General features: G+C 40.4%; 1 protein-coding gene across 3 annotated transcripts in view; it reads right to left on the bottom strand.

Annotated features, from left to right (window-relative positions):
* The window catches only part of TSHZ2 (teashirt zinc finger homeobox 2), a 232,039-nt gene that overhangs the window by 54,422 nt on the left and 152,891 nt on the right, over positions 1-24,726 (bottom strand). Inside the window, exon 3 of one of the 3 annotated variants that reach the window (XM_056353788.1) lies at positions 18,517-20,267. The exons of the other annotated variants lie outside the window; for them this stretch is intronic. The gene's annotated coding sequence lies outside the window, so the exon portion shown is untranslated. Of the gene's footprint in view, positions 1-18,516; positions 20,268-24,726 lie in introns of those variants that run through there. 3 annotated transcript variants of the gene reach the window in all.

Genomic DNA, 24,726 nt, shown 5'->3' with positions numbered 1-24,726 from the left:
AAGAAAAACTTGAGTCCCAGAGCAAACAAGCTTTAAGATGATGTTAGTTCTGCTCACTAGCTCAGAGACAAGATGACTAAAGATAACCTGCAGTGGGCTTAGTCCTATCGGACACAGCAGCATGCGTGCAGAGCCCTGCCTCAGCTCCCGAGCAGGAGCACTGATGCCCACTTGGAGATTGCAATGGGAAATGACTTCAGTGTAATGAATTTGTTACATCATCAGTGACCTAAGGCACACATTGTTACTTTATGCATAGGTGATGCCTCTGCTTGCTGAGCTCACCGAACCACAAGGCACTTCGCTGTTCTCCCTTGACCTCACCACATCCCGCCTTGCCCACAAGCACTTTTATGTTTATCAAGAACCTAAATAAATAAATAAAGAAAATTCACGGCATGAGACAAAACTGAGTCCGCCCTAATGACAGCTACCACGTAATAGCATCTCTCAATTTCCTCTACGCAACTGGGCTTAACAGTTTAATAATTACAGGCCAAATCTAGTCATGATACAGTTTCACTGAAGACAGTGATATAAATCCTGGAATAAATATGATCTAAGTAGAGCTATGCATGTTTCATTCAGTGTTCAAATTATTATTAGTATCATCCATTTTGGGCTGACTCAAAAAGAAAAAAGTTAAGGTCATGAAAACTAGAAAGAAACAGTATCCACATATTTCATTTTAGGACAAACAGGACAACTCGTAGAAATCAATAGGTTTAGTTTACAGTGTTTTTTAAAAATTTTTTAATAGCTAGAAATATTTCATCAAAAGTAGAGTTCAGTGTTAATTCCAGAAAACATAATAATTAAGCACCTTGACAGAATACCTTCTGGGGTCTGTGGACAAACTGCATTTTTCCATCTGTACACTACTGGCCTCCAAAATTTTCACTCATCCTTGGCTTAACACTTCTTTTGTAGTAATAGGGGTCTGATCATATGCTTCGTTTCATCATTTATATGTCAGTATGACTGCTGGGGTTATAGGGCTATAAATTAACATAATTGAATGGTGAATCAAGCTCATTTATTTTTACTTTCCTTCATGATAGGAGGAAAAATATAAAGCTAAAATAAGTTTCAACCATGATCTTTCAAAAATTAGCTTTCCACCTTTAATACACACCAGAATCAGAGTTCCTTTCGCCTGAAAATAGAGAATTAAACCCTTACTTGCCACCTATCCTGATGAAGGATGGTATGTTAATGGATAGTTTTTGCAAGCAAGATGGGCCATTTTGTCTATCTAATGATTTCTATGAAAGGAAAAAAACTAAATACATATCTACAGGTGCCTCACTTGTAGGCAGCAGTAAACTGCATCAGACCATTTGCTTCATACAGCATAATTTACTTTATTCCCAACCTGGGAAAATAAGTTTGAAAGCCAGACAATATGGAAAATACTTTTTATACTAAAAAGGAGATAAGTGAAAGTTATGGATATTAGCTCGTCTTAGTAGCTGTTTTGTTGCATGAAAAACTTAGCAATTTACAGTTACAAATTACAGAATTCAAAGAATGTCTTGGGTTGTACTGGACCTTAAAGATCATTAGTTCCATATCTTCCACTAGGGACACCTTCCACTAGAAAGTCACATTCCACCTGGCCTAATGCTCATACTTCTTCCAGTTAACTTAAGAAATTAACTTGGAAGATTTAGTTGTTGCTACTAGACATTTTTTCTTCATTTATTTAATCTTGGGGAAAAAAAAAAATCAATGAAAATTTGTATTTTTCATTTAAAAGTGCATAGGAAATGCTGCATGAATTTTGTGTTGTTTCATATTACAAGTTTTCATTTCATTGTGATTTTAACAACTGCAGCTTTTTTTTTTCCCCCTCCAAAACTACATTGAACCTATACTGCTGAACAGAAATTAAGAACCAGAAATTCCTGGTAATGTTATTACTTGATAATATTTGTTTGAGCTGAAACTGTACTTTCAAACTGAAACAAATAACCAATTTTCTAGAATTAATTTCAGATAAATACCAACTTGGCTGTTTCAAAATAAACATAGCGTCTCAAATTTAATTTCTATTAGGGAGAAGCCTTTTTAAACGTGTTGTATCCCCAGCAGAAAAATATTATCTCTTCCTCATCCTTCCAGCCACTACATGGCATTGTACAAAAGAAATGGAGACATGCCCTCTGCTCTTTGGATTTTACAATCTGGTTATATGTGACATGCCTGACAGAGAGAGATGCCACTGCGTGAGTTAGTGGGAGAGATGCAAAGTGTTTAGAAGATCCAGAGAGAGATTTACATGTATAAATAGTTATTTTAAGAAAACATCTCATTCATTTACACAACTGTGGCAGTCCTCTTTAAATTCGGTAAACTGTTCTGCCCTATGGTGAAATATATGACAGAAGAATTTAAATTAGAAGAAACATAATTGGTTAATCAGAGTTTAAGGAAAATCCACTGCTTCTTAATAAGAGCTGGGTTGCCGATTGCCAAAGCCTGCGCACGGCTGTGGCGAGTGCGTTAGAAATGCACCTGCAGGAGCGGCATGCATCACACAGCACGACTGCTACTGCACTCAGCAGCAAAATCAGCCTGGAAATAGCTAATTTTGCTATTCAGTGAGTGACCTGAAGACAATTCTTGTCCCAAAGAGCTCAATTTAGTATAATGACAAACCACACAGTAGACAAACAGCCAGGGGGGCAGTGGGTAACAGTCTGAGCGGGGATGTTGGCATAAATATTTTTCGGGCAAGGATAAGAGAAGCCACAGGTGACTGATAAACGCCGTGGATGCACTGTCACTCTCAAATGCACAGGGGAAGCTGATAAAAAAGCATCAGAAACAACTGGCAGGTTGCTGGTATGGACAGGACACCACAAAGATGTCCCAAAACGTACCGAGAACAAATGATGTTGAACCCAGTTGGCAAATGGAGCCGTGGATGACATTTATCGGTTGCACCCAACTGGATTCATTAATATCTTTGTCTTAAAATCTGTAAAACAGGCCCTTGTTCAAAGCCAGCCCCCACTCCCCGCTGCACTTTCCTTTATCAATGCAAAAATCCTAAGGCCTCGGTGCAATCCCAGTAATCACGGTCACAGGCACAGGATATATTTGCAGGGATGGAAGTCTCTTAAGTTGCTTTGTTAAATGCAAGACTTGGAACAGGTCTCCTCATTTCAGACCTTGACCACTGCGAGTCAGAGCAGCCCGGAGCTGAGTTCAGGAGAACAATTACTTCCACGACACTTTCATGCTACACTTATCACATGTCTCTCGACTCACAAAAGCATCTTCTTTTCACAACAACACTGGAGCAAATTGCTATGCCTTTGTTGCCAGGCAAACTCCCTGCACTATTTTCTCCCTTGCCAGTCTCCCCAGTCTCCAGCCTGCTGGGGTATTAGGACGTACTCTGAAATCAAGAGCAACTACTCTCAAAGCCAATCCACAAATAGCCCGGAGTTCACCGCACTCCGAACTGCTGTAGATGCCTGTTTCTTTGAGCCATGTTTCTGTTTGGATACACAAAGGAGGCTTTAAAGTTTCTCATGTGGGTATTCAATCCCCTCCATGAGGAGAACATTCCTGTTAATGAATTATTTTGTCAATCCCTTCTCTTACAGAAGTGCTGGCAAGGTTCAGACAGTGATGCAGGACACTGGAGCTGTCTTTTTTTTTTTTTCTTGTTTGAAAACTTATTTTCCCCTTTTGCAGTGGAAATTAGATTTTTAACTAAGGCAGTCTTTTGGTAGAAAGGTATCTGCTTGCTGTAGAAGTTTTTTACTTTTCAGTAAAAGGCCCCACACATTCAATCTCAAATGTCTGGCGTTGCGAAAAGAAAAATATCTGAGAAATAAAATTTCATTGGAAATTCTAATGAAAGCTTGTTTTTTTGTAAAAAAAGGCCACAGAAATTAAAAGAATTTTCAAATTAATGAAACAAATACTCAACACAGTAGAAAAAATACCCAGCTACCTGCAAGAGAGTAAATACAAATATATTCACTTACTAAGCTAGTTTAAAGCTAAGAAAAGGGCTTTATATAGATTGAAAACATACAGGATTATTTGGTTGTCTAGTTGAACAAGCCATCTAATCTCATCCATTAACATCCTTATATGATACAAACACACTAAATAATGTTCACATAAATGAGCTGCATTGCTTTGCCAAGCATAAACATGTAAACACTGCTTCAGACACGCACACATATGTAAGTACATACAATATACCAGTTCTAAACTGTGTCTTCGCAATAAAGTTTCCCTATAATCTAGCTTGATTTTCTATATATATATATATATATATATATATGCTTCAAAAGGGCTGTTAATCCTGTTCTGAAGAAAAAAAAAAACACTCAGGAGTGCACTTGAGAGTTTTGTTTCCATCACCTTCATAACTAGGAACTATATCTTATTTTAATATAATGTTATTATTTTACTGCTAAGTTTGGTCAACAAATATATGCTTTCTCAGCTAGACTAAGAAGCTGGCTCTCACGTAGAGATGCCTACACACAGCAATCAAAGCATGTCTCAGTATTTTTGATAAGCTGAATGTGTCAAGTTCTTTAAACTTCACAGCAGAAGGGTGGATTTCCAGCCTTCAGGTCATTTCTGCTGGGTCTCTAAATTCTGTGTAGAAATCTACACACACTTGAAACATGGACATTTCCCAGTGACCCAATTAAAGCTGCATATAAGAATAAAATCCATTCCTTATTCACTTTATTTAGTTTAACTTGCCTTTTTTTTTTGTTTGCTTTAGTTAATTTATTATTACTTTTATTTATACAGAATAGGATTTTTCCCCATAGCACTGCACTATGAATTTAGCAGAGGTGACAGCCTTTCTATATATCTACTTGTGTCTTAGAGTAGATATAAACCATAGCTATAATCTATATGCTTTGTTCCCACAGGGTTTTCTTTATATCTGACTGTATTAAAATGGATTCTGTTGGACTGAAACCCCTTAACCTGCAGATTCATTTTGCTCCTATGTAGCAACTTTTTCTCCTCGTTATCCACTGCTCCATCAAGTCCTGTGTCACCTTGCAGCGCTCACCAAATGTATTTTTCATCTTTGCTTGGATCATTGGTACAAATATTATAGTCAATACAGCTTAGAAAGAGGAAGCATTCCAGTGGTATGTCCTATTAACAATGCACTGAGAGATCCAATGGCAAGCCAGTATTTAAAACATCTAACACATTTAAATACCTAATGAGGCAAAGCATCAGGTGGACCAAGTCAAATGCCCTGGACAAATCCAGGTATATTGTGTTGTCCCAGTTACCTTTCTCAAGCAGATATGTAATCCTGTCAAAAAGACAGTATGTTTGTTTGACAAGATTTATATTCCTTGAAACCCTGCTGGCTGTCATTAATTGTATTTTACCCTCTAATTTTTTGTTAATAGAGTTCTGAGTTAATCATTGTGTTTTACTTGGAAACAAGATCAGACTAAGTGGTCCTTCTTAAAATACAGGTTACAGGTTGAAATTCTGTAAGGGACTCTAAGGAATCCTTACAAGAATGATTTCATGTAGTAAAACATCAAAAGTGAAATCTTGGTCCTACTCAAGTAAATGGTAAAACCCTGATTGGCTTCAGTAGTGAAGGAAAGAGTTCACTGAAAAGTGAAAACTGAAAAGCTAAAAAAATAACTGAAAATACGAATGCTAAGTTTAGCTTAACACTAAAAAAGAACACTAAATGGCAAGTGTTATTTGCCTCAAGATCTTTCCAGCTGTGAAATGAAATGTCAAAATTTTTGGAGAAAGCAGAAAAAAAATAGTTGAAAATCCAATTTCTCCTTGAAAAATGCTTTACGTAGGAAATTTTCAATCAGCAAAATTTATACTACTGTCTCTAACCACTGCTAGCGCAATTCTTGTTTGAATCGCCTTGCAGTTATCTAAGTGTACCCCATACAGCAATAGCAATCTGTAGAGATGAGGTTTACAGCAGATGGGGATCATAATTACTAAACGAATTGATTCCCCCCTTAACTCTCAGCAGCAGTTTGAGTTACCTACAGGTAATTTTCGAGGTAAGCAAATTACGTGATTGATACAGGGATGTTACCTGATCAGGCATTGAGGGAGAGGCAGTTTATCTGACTAAGTGGTGATGGGCTTCAAAATTATCTTAATTTTGTAGATATCCATAGTACAGTCTTGCTTTGTATGCTCAACACTTACCTCCTGAATACCCAAGAGGTATTTGATACCCTATAGCTCTGGGTCTTACAAATCCAGAATGGTAGCCTTGTTTCCCAAGAGTTTTTGATACATGGGTAGTATTTGTCATCGGATACAATTCAACCGTAACAGCTGTTACAGGCTCACCGAATCAGAATAGAAGGTAATTTGGAGCACAACAAAAAGAGATAGTGCTTATTTTTAATACTACTCTGCATACAAGAAATAGAAAAAAGTAGGAGTCTGGAGTAGTTAAGAGAAATCAAAATAGTCTGAGTGATAGTTTTAAACATGTTACTTGAGCATCCAGCTGTCTCAGCTTTGTGCTGTATGCTCTTGAACTGCTGGAGCAGCAAACTGGAGGAAGATACATGCCACCTATAGAAATTTGCTTAAGTATATATGTAAACATATACCTACATGCATGTATATATTTATATGCACACATGGTTTTGGTTGAGGATTTTTCTTAGGTATTATCAGGATCACCTTCAAAAAAAAAATAAAAAATCTCTACAGCAAGACATCTGCACTTGCTATTCCAGATACAGTCAGACACCTGAGAGAGCATAAATTCCCCTGAATATATGTATTGTTTTAACATTTATTTCCTCACCTTCTCCAAATGCCTGCTCATCTGAATTTACAATATATTGGCAGCCGTGCTGTATTTTGTGTGTGCGTGCATGGTTCTCCTTCAGTACACTATAGCAGATTAGTGCTCATTCGCCTCTTTTCCTTGCTTCTCTTCAGATCGTTACACATGACAAAACAACTGTCCTAATTACAGCAAGTGTTCCCAGCTCTGTCACCGTGACAATTACTGCAATGAGGGCTCAATATCTGCAGCAGACAGTAAAGTATTACTGCAGTTGTGTTTGATAGTGCTCAATTGTCCCCTTGAGAATTTTTCAGATCAGGCTTTTTTCCGTGGGGGTAAGGACTTCCCCCTTACTCTGCCCCCTTGCTCTGCCCACAGTGTGTTTGCTAACAGGGTTCAAAAGTTAAAGGCAAGGGGATGTAATGCAGAAAACACAGAAGTTTGTTTTTAAAGGAGAGGACCATTTGCAGATATGGGGTGTTTTTTTCCTACGTGGGCTGGACAGAACAGCTTTGTTGCCAATGAAGGAGAAAACGGATATTGGCCGGAGTGCTTGCAAACTGACCTTCTTTCTGAGTCTGCGGGTCTCTACAATACCAATGTTTTTGTGATACTTCCCTCCTTCCTTTGCTTTGCATTTGCAGGCTGATAAGCTGATATTGCTCCAAATGGGGCAAAAGACCTGAATCCAATAATACAACATCCCCTTCTGGAATCGCATCCCTGCCATCCACGCATCAGCCTGTCTTCCAGGAAGCCTCTTAGCAGGCTGGTGTGCCTGCAGCAGCAACGCTGTTGTTCCTTTAGGATTTCTTGTTTGTTTGTACGTTCTCAGGAACCAATACATTCAGACTCTCCAACCCATTTTAAGGTATGGCCCCACTTGTGACAGTTTACTCTCCACTTACGTTGAACACCTTTAACCTCACTTGCCTCCCTCATCAGCCTCTGCAATCTCAGCTAATCAGGCAGGGGATTTTAGCTGTTTCCAAAGGCAATATCATGACCTACACTACATTCACTTTATCCTGAGTGATGAAAGCAGTGTGCTCTGCATTTATAGTTCATTATGCTCCTGAAGTTGATTCATTCAGATGTTCTCCTTGGAAAACCCATAAACAATGCAGAACCAGGACCTGTCTAGCTATCTCATTTGACCAGAAACAGGAACACAAGGTCCTAATACTGAATATTGATCATGGAAGACTAATGCTGCCACAGTTAACTTGGCATGTACTGACCGGTGTACTTAAAGTCTGGATTTCTAATTTTCCTTGGTCAGGAGTAAAGCAGTATCTTATTTATCAGATAACATCTTTATTATAAACACCTCGCACAGCCTTTCCACTTCAGCCCACATGGGTTTCTTCTGCTCTTGGCATGGATCAATGAAGTCAATATTTCTGACTGCAAAGCTTTCTATGACTTACACATATTTAAAAGGATAAATCCCAATCAACAACAACTCTGCCTGAACACAACCATTATAATCCTTATCTTTGATCCTTTGGGCTACAGCAAGCAGGGAAAGGAAGGAGTACATCTTTCCAGCTCTCAGGAAATAGTTATGATGACAGCAGGAGATAAACAACGTTGCCTGGATTTGCTGGTTGGAATTTCTCCAGCAAAACCAGTAAGTGGTGCTACAGTTTCACAAGTACAAACTGGCCAGCAAGACAGTTAAACTGGTATTAACAACAGCGTTCATACCCCTTATGAACCAAAATATCAAAATGCCCTGTAGTAAGGCTCCTGAACCTCTACAACACTAAGACAGATGTTAGGATATTTGTTTCCATATGGGGAAATTGAGGCATATTAGAATAATATATTAATAATATTATCATCAAAGAAAGGGGAAGAGAGTCAGAGCCTCAGCCATGGATTTTCCATCTAGCACAGCTATACCTCTTACCAGATGAGGTTAAGTCACATAAATCAAGATGGGGAGTTGCCTAAGTTATGTTAAGGGAGTTGAATTCAATCACTATAAGGCTTGTTCTAGTCTTGTGAATTTAGTATACTACAACCATCCTTTCTTCAGCATATGGAGGCCAAAAAAGCTCAAAGAAAGCACATTTCAACTGGACTACTTTTGAGGGTTAAGTTGTTGGCCAACCCTACATTTTACAGCTACACCAGCAAACCCCACTAATACAGATGCAGCTTGTCCTGCCAAGAGTGTTTTTTAGCAGCTACATTTTTACTAGCTCCCTCAATGAAATAAGCTGTATCAGGAAAATCACTTTTTTTTTTTAATACAGCTAAACCTATGCTGAAGGTTGTGCCAATATAGAAGTGTTATTAAAAAAAAAAAATAGAAAAAGAAAGAACGACGCCCCTAACCAAAATTACTATGCTGGCAAAAGGTTTTACTGTAGACCTGATTCTAAAGGTTCCTTCAGAAAAATATTAACAGAAGAAAAGTCAAATGGGGAAAAGAGGAAGAGGAAGAGGGTAGAAAGACAGGGCGAAGAGTGAAAAGAAGAATTCCTTTTCACCCAATAGTCAAAGTGTTCTCTCTGAAGTTTTTGCTTTGCTCTAGAAACAGCTAAACAACTTCAAAAGACGTGTTTGTTTTATTGAGAGATCTAATAGATCTTTTGATATAGTGCCATATGTCCCAATTCTGCTCTCACTTATAGTCAGGAGTGAATTGTCCGAGTTCAGAGAGCGCCTTCATGAGAAAATGCCATGTTAAAAGGACCAGGGCCGAGTCCTCATCAAATCTTTAATCAGAGCTTAAAACTCAGTTTAGTATTTGCCAAAAGGGCTAGCAGGCAGAGCCCAGGAAACTCTCGACAGGCGCTCACCTGGTTTTGGTTTGCAGCACGCAGAGTCACCAGAGCAGCACTTCAGTTCCTTTGTTCAACTAAGGAAAGCGCTTGGAAGGAACAAAAGTACAGTAACTGCAATTGTAATCAGTTTTGCTCTTTTTCTTTTCCAGTGTCTCAATTTTGCATACAGTTTACACATTTTTACTTGGGGAAACTTTCTCTTCTGAAGAGGGCTTACAAAATGGCCTGTGATAAAGTTATTTCACACATATTGCACTGGCACTTTCTATACTACATAACTATCAGCATCTTAACATTGGGGCATCTCTTCACTATTTGCATTTATAGCAGACTTTGGAAGATTGAGTTATAAAAAAAGAGGCTGTCTTTGACTCATGCTTAGTCTAAACTGCTCAACGAGGTAACAGTTTTCAAAACTGCAACCATAAACCAGCTAGTCCTTTAAAAAAGAAAAAGAAACAGCAGAGAAATAAAATCGTATGGACATCTTGTGCGGAGATTATTTTTTAATGTGCATATGTAAAGCACCCAGCAAAATGGATGCTTCTGTTGCCTTTGGCCACTACTATAATACGAACTATTATAATAATATATCACTCACTACATACAGTCAGAAAACTACAAACCTGAAAGGAGAGAGGCAAAGCACTCCATTGTGAATAAAGCCTTGTCAGTGAAAAGCCTTTTTAACCTAATCTCTGTTCTTATCCCCAGTAATGAATTCTACCACTGGAGCTACAGAGAGCAGTCTTACACAAGCCATAAAAGGAGAAATTCTAGTTGATTTTTCAACTCTACTACTTGTTGCTTTCTCTTTCCATTCATTAGAAATTGGCAGATCACAGATCCAATCAAACAGACTTTGTTGCCAGCCCTCTTTTGCCTTAATAAGATGTTATGGTCTCAGAAACATTCCTTATGACATAGAAAAATGTTTCCTCTTTTGTTTAAATACCAAAATGCTTGTTGATTATAATGATGTAACCCGATAACGCTCACATGCTGCACAGACCAAGTTTCTTTGTAACGCAATTCAGTCAGAAACACAGTTTCTCAGAAATTAATTTATTATGAAGGTGGCCTGAATTGAGCATGAACTTTTACATCTGTTTCGGGGTTGAAAGACAAAGAGAGAGGAGGAAAATAAAGCCAGCAACACTGCCTTAGCAAAGCAGATTATATGCAATGGGCTTTGCTGTCCCCCTTGCAAACGCGTTGCTCACGCCAGAGTCACGCAGGACGGAGGGCGCAGAGCCACACGCTAAGCCGTGCTGCTCAGCTGCCTGCCAGAAGCTCCTCTTGCATTTAGGGGGAGAAAAGATTATATATTTTTGAGGTCTAAACTGCAGAAGGAAGGTAAGGATTTAACAAAGTAAGTCAGACCGTGCTTAATTTTAAGGAAATGAACATTTTCAATACACTTGATAGACCCTAGCCACATGTTGAACATTATGCATGGTGCTGGCTTTCTACGGCTACTAAATAAAAAAATGCTTTTATGGACACCTGTTGCAGATAATACTTCCTTCTGGCAACGTGAGCACCAATTCCTTCTCCATCCCACACATGGTGTGTGCCTTTGTGTGTGTTTGCAGATGCACCTCTCCCCAATTTCTATTTATTTGTCTTAATAGCGTGGGCAGAAACTGAATCCAGATATTTTGGCTCCTTTAGCTCTGCTTTGCAACTCTTTTATCTTGCTTCTGAACCTCCTTTACAAAGAAGCGTGATGGCGCAGCTACATGACCCAACTGTTGCTGAGGCTTTGAGTGGAATTAGGTAAGAAAGAGAAACTCTGAAATGGAGGAAGAAATCCAAACCTCACTAAAGGACTTTATTCTGCCTGTGACTTGGATTGCACCTCAATAATCACAGGGTGTCATTCGGAGAGGCTCCAACAGTGCATCCAAGCAAAGTTATTTGTAATAAACGATTAACAGGGAACAATGGCCTGACCCAAAACTTATTAAAATATATATCATGAATAATATATGGGAATTGAAAAGTATAAGTGAAATAGTGGATGTAGACACAATAAAAAAGCTTTTGAAAATTCCCTCAAGTAAAATACATATTTTCAAAACTGCAAGTTTTATCCATTTTTTTCCTGAAAGTCACATCCCTCTATGACCTCAGGGTACAACAAATATATTAGACATAGATAATTTCTAAGTGTTTTTGGCCTTTTCTAGAAAAACATCAATTTTTGCAATTTGCAAGTACTTTTTCTGGCCACACACAAACCTCCTGCTCCACCTCAAAATGCACTCTTGACTTCTTTCCCAATACTTAAGCGACGCAAGCTTTTGAGAAAAACTAAGTGTAACATTGCAAGCTACACAGGTATTCGGTCATGAGAATTTTGCAAATCAGCAAGAGCAGGATTGCATACTCCTCTGTTACCTTAGGCACATATAAAAAGGGGTAAGCCTGACCCAATAGGATGCCAGCCAGAGCTTATCCAAACCCCTTGAAATTCAGGGAGTGCGGTGCCAAGCTAATAAACCCTGTTTTCCATCAGATGTATTACGTAGGGCTCAGCACCATGCCAACGCAGCCACCTGGCTTTTTGTTGGCTTGGAGCTTGAGCAGAGAAATCCTGCCCAAAATACCATGCAGAACTATCCAAAGAGAAGCCATATCACCTTTTGCAATTAACTCTTGTCATGCTCTGAATTTTTATTAGCACAGAGATGACTCATCTGGGCAGAATGGCTGAGATGCTGAAAAACAACTAGGTTGAAATGAATGCAAGCAAAGTTCTTAAATACTTTCAGAGTCCTGAAAACAAGTCTTGTTCATTGGTGTCAGAGAAGGACATTGTTTATTGCATCTCCTGCACACCCTATTTCATCAAATAACTATGGGCACCATTTTCAGGTTTTAGTACCCAACACAGCCACTAACTTTCCTTTCCCTTGCACACTCCTCAGGTGAGGATAACAGTGCTTCCTTTCTTCCAGCCACGTGGACTGCTAGTTTTGCTGGAGAGGATTGCTTCTCATTGCTCACCTGTACTGCACTAAAAGCAATGGGAATGCAATCACAGCTGGGGTTTCAAGGTGTTACATTAGTGAAGCAGCAGCGAAAGGGAAAAGGCAGCCAAGTTGTCTTTCTAACTCCTTTCAGAATCCAGAACACCAGAAATAAATCCAAGGCCCTTTTATGAACAGAATCCAAGCGTTCTCACTTGACCACTACGAGTGGACCAAGTAATTTTATTGCTAATTTTGCCTAAAGTCACTTTTGGTCCATTTCCCCCCATCTTAGTAATTTATTACTCTTATTCTTTTCATGGTGATGTTCTCTGCTTTCAGCAAGGTATTATCTTAGAAAGAACACAGCAAGGGGACACTTGTTTCTGGGGAGAAATATCGATGGCTGCTTCTCAGGGCTGGGGTCTCACGTGTTTCTTGTTTCTGTTGCATGGCTGTTTGCAGCACCTGTAGTGCTGTTTGTGCTGCCTTGGCTACGGCAGAGGCATTCACATAAATGCAGCCACTCCAGCCCCAAGACTTAATTCAGACATGCTGTTTTGGCATACCTTATCTCTGTGTTCAGCATCAGTACAAATCACCTCTGGAACCTTCTGCTTTCAGTGTAGCACATTAATATAATAATGCTACCCCCCAAAAAAATTCAATGCGAGGCAAAACCTATATGACTTTTCAGAACAAAGAAGTCAATTGACTTCTTCAAAACCACCAACAACCATGCAGCCAGAAGCAACCCTACAGCATCAAATTGACTGGTTAGAACTTAAGAACACTACTACAAAAATAGGCTAATACTGCTCAGAAGTCCCATATAAGAAAGAAAACAAACCTGAACCTGTCGCAAAAGGCCAGTTTGAGGAGAACAGCAGTCAGAGGAAGGCTTGCTGGAGCTCTCAGGAAGGGCACAAACTCTGTTCCCCATGTGTGAAGCAGGTGCAGGATATTTTGCTCAGCCCTAAGAACTTGCCCAAGATAAATAAATTCCCAAGCACACCCAGAACCTATAGCAGCTGTTCAGTGAAAACCAGCATTTTTGCAAAGTGCTAAGCACATGTGGTAGTGAAAGGCAGAGAAATTCCTAATGGGACAGATTCCTGCTTGTAAATACCTTTTAGGAAGAGAGTAGAAAACAAAACCTTCAAATGGCTAATAAATAAATAAACTAACAAACTATAACCACTTGAAAGTGACTTTTTAAAGCTTTTAAAATACTGCTGCTGAGCTTAAAATGAAAGAAAGCATCACACTTGCAAGAAAAAATACAGTTTTAAAAAAATGTTTGTCTAATAGAGAACCTGTTTCTCTAATTAAGCAATTAAGGTTCAGCAAGCAGATGTTATCATCACATAAAGGTCATTTTAAATGAAGAGAGGATGAAAAACACTGTTGTTGGAGAGTTTTATGAATGATCATCTTATGATTGGTGGCTGCTGGTTTGAAATGAAATGAGATGAGAATTGCTAGATAGTATGTTTGGGTTTTCTTCTGTTTAAAGTCAGACTTGGTAACATTGGGGTCTGCTCCCTGTGCCAGTAGAGCTCTCGCTGGTCTGCGATGCTGACTCCTTCTCCTCCCCATGTAGCTCATAATGAAGTCACACTGAACTAAATCTAGGGAAGCTATTCTGGATTCACACCCATGGAAATGATAAGGGAATCAGTGCAGTTGCCTTGCTCTGTGAGTGCTGGAAAATGCGTTACTAGTGCCACAGGGTTTGCCCCCTGTTCTAAATCCCCCCTTGCTTTCACCAGTGCTGCACTGCCGTGGGGCTCTTTCCTGCTGGTATGGGATTGCTGGTCAATGCTGGTCTGCTGTTTGGCGCCTGGGATGGCCAGGGGGCTGAGCTCCCTTCTGCACAGCACTGGCCCCATCCACTCTGCACACCACCAGCAGTCCCAGGCATTGCCTGGGGGAAGCCCGGGAGCATGCTGAGGCTGGACAAACTCAAGACAGCAGTGTGCCTGCAGCCTGGCCCTATGTGGTGTCAGTAATGTGGCACTAGGGGCTTGCCTGGATCTGTCATTTCAGGAGTTTGGGTGAGCCTTGGCTCTACAGAGCACACCCGATCTTAACCCCCACGGTCCCTTTTGGACTGTCTCTAGCTCAGAGATTTTGTCTATTTCTGGTGGGAAAGGGGATGAGCGTAATCTCAATCACTTCTGGGAGAGCTTCCAGCCAACCTGATGGCACCTGGTTTCTGCCTCCTTAGAGCAGAATGCAGCAAGATGAATGGGTCAGCCATCCACTTGCATCTTTTAGCTACAGTTCATCATAACTGAGCATTAACTCTAAGATGCAGCATAAACGCTATTATTCTATAGGCACATCAAAAGAAAAAGGAAGCACAAGCAGAGGCTGGGGCATCTGAACAGGTTTAAATGGAACTGATGTGATAATTAACATCCATTGAGGGATCTGGGGGGAAGAAGAGGGACAAAACATAAAAACAATTTCCACCTTTATTTTAAGTTCTTTTGACAGATGGGAATATTTTCTGTTATGTTACTTGTGGTTTGGGTAATGAGATTAGGCCTTGCATAGCAGGAAGCAGAATTAACTTTGTTTACTTAAAGTGACACCGTCAGCTTGGAAAATCACATTTCCATCTGAAATGCACTGCCTACTATCATTACAAATAGCCCTTGAGATCATGATAACTAAAGGAGATTAGAGATGAAAAAAACCATGTTTCTCCCTCTCTCTCTCTCTTTGAAAAAATCCGCTTGGCTCACACTGCAGTTGAGAGCACTCCCTGCAGCCACGTTCCCCACTCATCTCCCTGCGACCGAGCTCCTCTATGCCCCTACACCTGAAATGCAGTTAGATGCAGGCAGGGAGCAACAGGCTGGGGGGGAGAGGGGGAAAAGGGATGGAACCCCAGCTGGCTGATCTCAGGCATCCTGAAAAAATATCCCCCTGAAGGCAAATGGTGTGGCAGAAAAAAAGCGAAATGCAGCAGCGTTTTAAAATCTGTTTAACGTCAGGTGTATACAGGACTGGGCACTCTTAAAAAATTAAGAGCTGAATTTTTGGAAGCTGACTGATTAAAAAAGTCCTTTAACATTGGCCCTTAAGCGTACTTCCACTGACTGTGGCTATAAAAAGGCTGGGCGTTTTCAGTTGCTGCAACACACAGGCAACAGGATGAATCTTTAGGAGGGGAAGACAGGGAAAGGCTTTACAATAGGATATTTCCGAAATGACCAGTTTATGCACTGGAGTGCACATGTGTTAAATGACTAAGTTGGACGTACAGGAGGGAGGACTGAAAGGGGAAAAGGCATTCTGCATCTTCCCTGCTGTACCTACAAAATATCATCACAGTTATACTGACAAGAAGGGTTTGTACAGAAGAGTTCCCGTGATGAAGCCTCACAGAAAATATGTCTGTGATGCTTCTCCCTCCTCCTTTGCCTGCCAAAGCCAAGCACAGCGACTTGTCCACGTGGTATTTTATGTACTCGTGACCCCTGTAATGTTTACAAATCGAGGAAATGCCTGATATCTGGCACAGGCATTACTGCTTCATGTCAAAAAGAGTGACAGGTAAAGAGTAAAATCTGGACCCAGCACAGAGATGGATCCAAAATATATAAATAACCAATTAAGAGAAAAGATTAATAAAAATATTGTAACAGATCCCAATCTGCTGTTGAGTACCAATTGCCAGTAATAATCTCTATGGTAACTGAACTCTCTTTGGCCTCTCTCTGTATTCAACTAGTGTTTTATGGCGTTTTTTTTCCCCTTCCCCTATTTTCATGGAAAGTTTTCAAAACTAGTTTAAATATTATGATATTTTCCTCTTCAAGTGCTAACTGGGGAAAGTATTCACTTTGTCTGTTTCAGTCTTAAGAGTTTCATCTCTTAAGCAGATTTCCCCTTCCTTAGATGACTGCCTTGGAGGTGACTTTTTTGAGGGCACTTTGCAGAAGTTCTGTTCAAGCACAAAGTAGGTGAGGGAGGTTTTCAAAACTGAAGAGGTTAAAATATTGCCCAGCAACTAGAAAAACTGACTAAGAAGAAGGAAAAAAATAGACAAAGTAAAGACGTTTCTTTCAGAAACTACTTATGTACCTGGGGAAATGTAAGCTTTTTTGATTTTTTTGTTGTTATGACCTGGCTGCACATGTCTCTTCTTGCCAGCCACTCTCTTGTAATCTCAGCAACTTCTGGGCTATGGTTTGATACCTGGGTGTTCCCTTTTCCCAGCCTGCTCTTGCACATACTTTGGCTACTGGATCCAAAAGAAGGTACTAACTTCAGAAACAGCATCATGCAGTAAATATTTGCTGCGTTACATCAACAGACAAAAAAAATATTTAAAGGAGAACATGCAGAATGACATGAAAGCTGTCATCCTATGCGAACATGTAACACCCAGGGTGTTTTGCTAAACTTTTCATCACTATAATACAAGTAATTAGATAAGATAACTTTTACAGTAGAAGTATCATATCTTTAGACATTTCATTCTGGCTTTTTTTTCCTGCAACTGTTTTGGCAAAAGATCCCAAACTAGAAAGCTTGGCTTTGGATGTGATCTATGAATGAAGAGATGTTCTAACAGCCTTGCTCCATGGCAAGGGATGAGAGTTTGCTAACTGCCCCCCAGCTCATGGATTTACTTATCTGACTCAAGTCTAGAGGAGACCCATCCGCCAGACCATCCACTGGTTTGAAATGAATGCCACCCAAGGAAATCTGTGCTGATAAAAAGCACAGAATCACCCCCGCTCAGCTGTAAAGAAGGACAGAGGGGCTGGATAACTCCGTTTTGGGAAATGGCATGTTTTGAGCAGAGGATTAACTTCCAGGCTTAGGAGAACTTGGATGCCTCAGAAGGGAACCTATAAAGCTCAGGTGGGAGGGTGCTGCTTACAGACAGACCTAGGCAACAGGCAGATGCTGAGAGCAGGTTGATCTCTTATTGTAGGGTATCTCTCTCCGGGGCTCTGGGAATCTACTCAGCTGAAACAGAGCTACTCAGTTATTTCTACTCTGTTAAAACAGTTATTCCTTTCAGGGTTCATAGTCTAGGAGATTTCTAGGAAGGTGAATCTGTAAACTTTGTTTAAAACCTATTAGAATTTGCTCATCTAAAACACTTTCGCATTGACTTATGGGTTTCTTTGGATTTAGAGCACTCAGCCAGGGTGTAAGAGGACTCAAACCTAATTTTTCCAACCTCTGTTTGGTCTTTGAAGCTTCACAAAAGTGGATCTCAAATGGAAAGAGAAGAAATGACCATGGGCATGGTCATGGGCACAATTCTACTGCCTCGTGCAGGTGGATTGCCTGGGGGAGGTAGACCCTGCGATTTTACTCCCAAGGATGCTCAATGCATTTTGCTTCATGGCTTTAGTTCAAACAAAACAGTCCTCAGAGCATGGACTGACATTTACCCTTTCCAGCCAAGTGGAGTAACCACTAGGCTAAAAAGTTGTATTTCTGTTCCCTCTCCCCAGCCCAACAAATCTTGAACTCCTGTTTTGAAAAGCTTCAGAAAGGGCAATGTGAGAAGTGCTCCTGCTTTGTCTCAGGTCTTTTTCAAGAAACAGAGAACAAAATTTAGGTGTTGAAGGATCGTGTAAAATCCTTATTGATGGTTCATGTTTGGAGAGGCTATATAAATTAGATTCATGTTCTGCAACTCTTGCCCCTTTATAAAACAGCCCAAACCAAGACCTTGGATCTGAAATTGTGGAGTGTTTTGAAAATATGGAGCTGGATTCAGATCCAGATCTGAATTTCCTAGTGGTTGCCTGTCTTCCATCTGTTTGTATCTGGATGTCTCATAGGATATAAGCAGCAGTTCTGTAGTGTCACACATGAATAAAGTGGATAATTATAAAATTAAAAGATATAACATGCTTCTAGGGGAGATAAGACTACAATTAAAGAGTATAAACAAAACTGAGTTTGATGTACAGACTGATATATTTATTCATTAAATATAATAACATAAACAAGACTATTAACTGTCATATTATAATGATACTGTACCCTGCAAATCATACTTGGGAAAAAGTCCTATTGACTTCAATAGCAATGTCACATAAATTTAAATCATGACTGCAGTAAAACAATATGTCATCATTCTTATTCATGATTATTTGTTGCACATACCCCAAAATTTTACACAAAATACCTGTAACTTACTGAACTGAGTCTGAGCCCAAATGTTTTATCTGCAAAGCTAAAGAAACCCAGCAGGGAATGCAGAAACCTGTTCCACAGATAACTGAAATACAGTATTCCCAAGAGGGGAAAACAGCCCAGGCAAGGCTGCTGTTTATCCCATCTCTCTAGAAAACACTGGACATATTTTTGCTCAGGAGATGGCAAAATCTGGGCAAATGCCACTTCGTATCAGCAGTGTTAAGATCAGATTCTGACCTTTTTTAAACATTGTTAACAGTCAGCAACAGTGGAACCCTTAAAGCAAAAATTTCCGTCTAGAAAGTATGCATTAACTAGCTTGGGGTAAGTAAAAAGCCAGTCTGGAAGGGAAAAAGTGTTTCAAGAATTCTCCCTTGTTGTACACAGCATCTGTGCCAAGAAGATGTAAAACAGGACCATTTTGAGTCATAACAATTTATCCACCCTTTGCACAGCCTCTTTGCTCATACAGGGCACAAGGCAGGGGAGAAGCAGCTCGTGCAAGATCTCTAGTGTGAACAACACCAACTTAAAATCTTAAAAGGGGACTCACCCCAAATTTGTGAACTGCGCTGAACTGTGAATTATTATGTCAAATGTTTCATTGTAAAAGTCCTCATTAAATTCTTTGGCGTTCACCACACGCTCAGCGTAACTTGAAGTGCTGAGAAAACGAACGCTTACTGTGCCATGACAAAGGCCAATGGTTGCCTCTTTACTGAGCTTGATACATATGGTGAAAACATATTGACTAATTACTTGCCATTTTCAAAAACTGAAAACACTCCAAAGTCAGGCCCAAGATAATAGAACAAGATACAGTACGAAGAATAAAGACTGGGAGAATAGAGAGGAAGAACAGTGTAACTCTGTTACTGCTAATCCCTTATTCAACATTTGCTTTGATATATGCATACCGAGGAATAATACAGCATCTCCCTGTTTCAAACTGCTTAATGAAAATTGGTAAATTAATGCACCTCATTAATACATCTGTTCAAAGTAGAGACTAGCTGAAGTAGCAAAGATAAAATCCAGAACCAGACTTCTCCCAGACAGTAGCATGCCATGGCCAATAATTTGCCCAGGGCTTCAGTTTTGCCACGCTCAGTTTTCTGCAGTTGTGCAACTTGTTCTGGTGTTTGCCAAGTGCCCCCCAGGAGAGGGAGCTGGGCTCTGCTGTTGAGGGAAATACATTACAGGGGTCCAAGGCAGTGTGGCAAGTAAGACACCAAGACATGCTTCTCACTCTAGTTTTCCAAATGCCATCTCTGATACAAATAGTCCCTTACAGCAGCCTAGCCCGAGCTGCCTCAGAGAAGTCCCTTGTACACAGCCTTCAGAGTGAGCCTCTTTAATGCCATCTGATTTCCAGCACCTCTCCTCCAAGTCATGACAAACTGGCCCACTCATCTGCTTAGGAATCTTCCCTAAGTAGTGGGACGAACATTTGACAAGTTAATTTCAAGGTAGCTCATGGAGTAGGAGCAACGTAAAGCTACACAACTGCAAAAAAAAAAAAAAAAAGAAAAGTTGCTGGATAAATTCTGCCAGTAATGGATGTGTAACAGAAAACATACTTAAAATTCAAGCTCTTTGTATTAGAAGACAAGCTCTTTGGTTTAGAAGTAGAAAACACGAGTACTCGCTGAAGCTAGGGTTAACAGGAATACAATTACTGCTATTAGAGTTTCATGATTATGAAACTTGTACTCATGTATCCCCAACTTAGAAATAATAGGAAATGTAATAGATGACTTAAAAAAAAATCAAGACAATTTTTAAAAAAATCAATAATTATTCCCTTTTATTTTCACTTTAAATCATCCAGATAATAGAAATCAGAGACCTGAATAGGATGCCTAATGTTAATGGCATTATTAGATCGAGAAAAAAGAAAGTGTGATCAAAAGTTTGACCCATTTACCAAAAAGTTCATAGTTTCTAGAAGCACACTATTCTACTAGTTAGAATTTTTTAAAATTCAAGATAATCTCAAACCATGTTTGGAGGTTAGATGTAATCCTAAGCAGGCACTAAGAATAATTTATAAATATTTCTATTATATGAGAAAAAGTTGCTATTTTAGAGACACATAAATAATATGATGCCTTTCATAAAAGTTTTAGAAGTTTTATTTTCCAGACCATCAACTAAAAATAAAACACTTTCAGTGACTGAATTTCCTTTAAGGCAACTCTTGCGCCTGATTTGATAACATTACTGGTAAAGTCCTAGTAAAACTCCTGGAAGAATTCCCCATGTTTTGAACAGGACTGGACATTACCCATATTGCTTTTCATGACTATTACTGTTTTATTGTAAAAGCACAGGTAGATCATCACAATTTTGCCCCTGTTGCATAAATATGCAAGGGTTTAAAAGAATGGCTGTTCTCCAAGGGGTGGGAAGAACCTTGCTTCATTTACTGTTTAAAAAGAGTTTGAAAACCTTAAAGTCACCTAAGTGCAAAAGATGCTTTTCCTGCTCCAGTGGAGTTCCACCTCAACTTTTTCCAAAAGCCTGGGTAAACAACGCAATTCTAAATAGAAGCAATAAACAAAAATACTATTATTTATTTTTGTTCTAATAATTCCCAGGGCAATGGAGCCTTCCCTGGGCAGCCGACGAGCCAAGCTCTCGCTTCCCGGGCACTGCTCTGGCAGAGCATTGTAGGGGGGTAACCAGGCTCTAATCACGGCTTTCTGCTTTCAGTCACTTTTTGTTCTTGCCAATGAGGGTTCTTTTTTATTTCCCTGGGAGTTCACCAGCAGCACGTACCATGCATGGAGCCCTGCTATGCAGCAGCCTGCAGGAGGGATAACGGAGCTGGGCTAAGGTGTGGGAAGTTCTTTTGGAAACTCAGTTCCCTCCCAGTGCAGCCACGCTCTTCTTCGGCTTTTTGTTTAATCTCTAGGTACAGTCCTTGCAGGCTTGTACATAAAACGTCAATGAAGCCAGCTCAAGGACTGCTTGCCATGTCTGAGTGTGGCACCACACAATGGGCTGGGAATGCCTGAGATCGTTTCCTTTCCTGCCTTTCATATCACTGAACTGAAACCATCACTCGTGTCAAAAGCAAGGACTGCAGATGAAAGGCCAGTGCATTAAGACAGCACATAATTGTCAGTCTCTGAGTTTCTGACATTAATCGTTTTACTCAGAGAAGGCAGTGGAATGTTTTTTGTGTGTCCCCCCCCTCCCCACCTCGACTGACAACACACAGGAGATAGTCTGGATAAAAATTAAAAAAAAATGACTCAAAATTTTTGCTAATTAAAAGTAATGTGTTTTCCCATTTTTTGGCAATTTGATAACACAAAACACTTACTTGGGGGCCACAGGGGGAAACAAACTGAGACGGATAAAAAATGTTTTGTGTTCATCCAAGCAAGACTATGTTAATGCACATTATCCCATTAATGCACATCAACATCGGGAATAAGCGCGCCAATGCAAGCAAGAAGCATACACTTATCATCATTTGATAACATGTTTAATGACAGATTGACGGTTGATTTGCAAATGTGAACTGGCATCAATGTTGCTAACTTCAGCTTCTGCCGCCTCCTCTGCTATGCCAGCATATTTATGTGCATAATTTGATTTCGCAGCCACACTGTTAGTACATTTTTAATATTAACTATGCAAGAACAGACAGCCGAACTTAAGTTGCACTGATGGTTTGAGTTCATTAGATTGAAAAAGATGGGCAATGATGACAAAGATGGAGATGGCAGTGCAACATCAAAGAGGCAACACTTAACAAACACACTCCATTTTGAACAAACCGAACTAACACATTTCATGTTGTCGGCTGCAGCAGAGCCCTTATGTACAACAGTAAGAAAAAAAATATGCTCCTGCCCTGGGCACACTGACAGCAACTCTCCAAGAAGCTTAGCAGGCTCCTGGACACACAGCTGTAAGACATTTCACTCATCTATTGCAGGTAAAGGGATTGATTCTGATCTGATGTCCGAGTGACAACAACATAATTTAGCGGACTTGCAGTGGAGTTACTCCTGATTTACATCAGTCCAAGAGAGAGTGCCTGCCTGTTCCCACTCTCCTTCCCTAGTTTGCTTTTCACAGCTGCGATTCTTTATGACGAATAATAAAAAGATTTTGCTGAGAGCTCAGCTCTTGCATGCATGATACAGAGAGCAGAACTGCGAGTTCCGAAACCCTGGGGCCTCATGCCGCGGGGTGTGGGATGTCCTTCCTGTGTCCCTGCAGCCAGGGAGCCCCGCACTGCACCGGGCTGGGCTCCCGGTGACTTCCTCTTCTCTGGTGATTCTGGACAATTCAATTCTGCTCTGAGGGGAACATGTGCCAGTGAGCTGGGAAGAGGATATTTCATCCTCTGCTCACATTAATGTCTAGGCATATACTGCATCTAGTATGAATTTGCTTGTTGTGCTGCAATATATAATAAATTTGAGGCAGTAGCTTTATGTTGCAAGTTGTAATGTTAAATTTTATGATACAAACTGACCATCTGCAGGAATCTGACCATATAACCTAAGCCATTCTGTGTAGACTATAACATTAGTACCTCTGAATCACGGTGAAACTATGATTTAGACACACAATTAGATAGACCAGGTCCTCAACAATTCTCAGCTGTCTGAATTACTGCTGAACAACCTAATAAATATATACCATATAGGCCTCTGTTCTGCAAAGCTTTCAAAAATGTTCTTAAGTTGGCCTCTAATCGGCAAAGCACCTATTGCAATTACTGTTACTCAGAGAGTAGTCCTGGAGCTTCTAGAAACCCATTGTGCTTGGCACTGCACAAACAGAACAACACCCCACTGCTCAGGGACCACTGCTTCTGGCTCGCTGCGTGGGGATGGAGTGCTGGAGCAAGGCCAGGGTTTGTTAGGAAGCTGTGAGGGACATGAAGTATTGACTATTGAATTTAATCCTGGAAACACTGCACCCACTTGCCGGATTGGGATACTGAGTAAGGGAGCAGAAAAGGACATTGCACCAGTCAGCAGGTCACCTTCACCAGGCTGCAGCAGGAGGACTCCTGGTACCTCTGACGTGGTGGCAGCTCCTGAGCAAATGCCTTCTGCCAGGATGCTGACCTGGCCAGGCTGTAGAAACTGTATTCTTTATGGTCTGTTATGAAAGAAATCTAAAGCTTTAATTTCAGTAAAATCTCCTTGCAGGGGTCTGTCCTCTTTTTAAGAAGAGACCTGCATTGCAACGAGAACTAATCCGAAGTCCCTGGCTACATTCAGTTCAGGTAGTTTGTTAGGCACCTCCAGTGGCTGGTGCTGTACGGATGAAGGTGTATGACTCCCAAATGAGGAATATCTGAACATACAGACAGTAGCAGACAGCCTGGGAGACTAGCATCTTCGGCTGATGTGTGTAGTCGGCTTTTTGAGAATTTAAGCTATTGATGCATTAGGGTCCAAAAACCAATAGCAGAATAGCAGACATGAGATCTTACCATGCAAGGTGTTGTATTGAGTGCAAGATGATCTCTGTCTTAGAAAGGGGCCAAATAATTTCCAGTGACACAGGGCAACAGGTAGATCTTGCTTTACCCAAATGAGAACATGAGAGATCTTGGAAGCATTCTCAAAAGGAAAAGACCCGCACCCCCCCCCGCCCCAAAAAAGAAAGGGGGGGGCAGGGGAGAAGGGCCAGCAGAGGCAAATGCAAGAATGAGGTCACATTCAGCTTATTTTGTTTTCTTTTAAGTATCATCAGTGGACTGTTCAGAAAGGCACAAGAGCAGTGAGCAGTGGGGCTTCCTGCCCTGCGAGCTGAGCAGCAGAGAAGGAGCTGGTCAGCCCGTACCCAGCAACCTCAATGACTGCTGTTAACAGCCTTGTGCTGCCTCCTCCTTACCTGGGCTTTAGCTACAATTAGAAATAAAAACATATCCCAGGGAGAGGGAATTGTGGTCACTGGTCACTCATGCCTGCTGATGGAGAATGGG

The sequence above is a fragment of the Falco biarmicus genome, chromosome 10 (assembly GCF_023638135.1).
Source record: "Falco biarmicus isolate bFalBia1 chromosome 10, bFalBia1.pri, whole genome shotgun sequence".
Lineage (NCBI taxonomy): Eukaryota > Metazoa > Chordata > Aves > Falconiformes > Falconidae > Falco > Falco biarmicus.
This window is presented reverse-complemented; position numbering and strand designations above follow the sequence as displayed.